Source organism: Microtus ochrogaster, linkage group LG5 (assembly GCF_000317375.1).
Source record: "Microtus ochrogaster isolate Prairie Vole_2 linkage group LG5, MicOch1.0, whole genome shotgun sequence".
Taxonomy (NCBI): domain Eukaryota; kingdom Metazoa; phylum Chordata; class Mammalia; order Rodentia; family Cricetidae; genus Microtus; species Microtus ochrogaster.
Genome location: NC_022031.1, coordinates 6605363 through 6605870, shown reverse-complemented (window position 1 = coordinate 6605870; position 508 = coordinate 6605363).

Here is a 508-nt window from a genome sequence, read left to right as displayed (position 1 = left end):
CAGTGTGGTACTGGCATAAAAACAGAGAAGTCGACCAATGGAATCATATAGAAGACCCGAATTTTAACCCACAAACCTATGAACACCTGATTTTCTATAAAGGAGCTAAAAGTATACAATGGAAGAAAGAAAGCATCTTCAACAAATGGTGCTGCCACAACTGGAATGTCAACGTGTAGAAGAATGAAAATAGATCCATATCTATCACCATACACAAAACTCAAGTCCAAATGGATTAAAGACCTCAATATCAACCCGAATACACTGAACCTGAGAGAAGAGAAAGTGGGAAGTACCCTACAACAGATGGGCACAGGAGATCGCTTCCTATGTATAACCCCAGCAGCACAGACATTAATGGCATCATTGAATAAATGGGACCTTCTAAAACTGTGAAGCTCCTGTAAAGCAAGGGACACTGTCACTAAGACAAAAAGGCAACCTACTGACTGGGAGAAGATCTTCACCATCCCCGCAACAGACAAAGGTCTGATCTCCAAAATATATA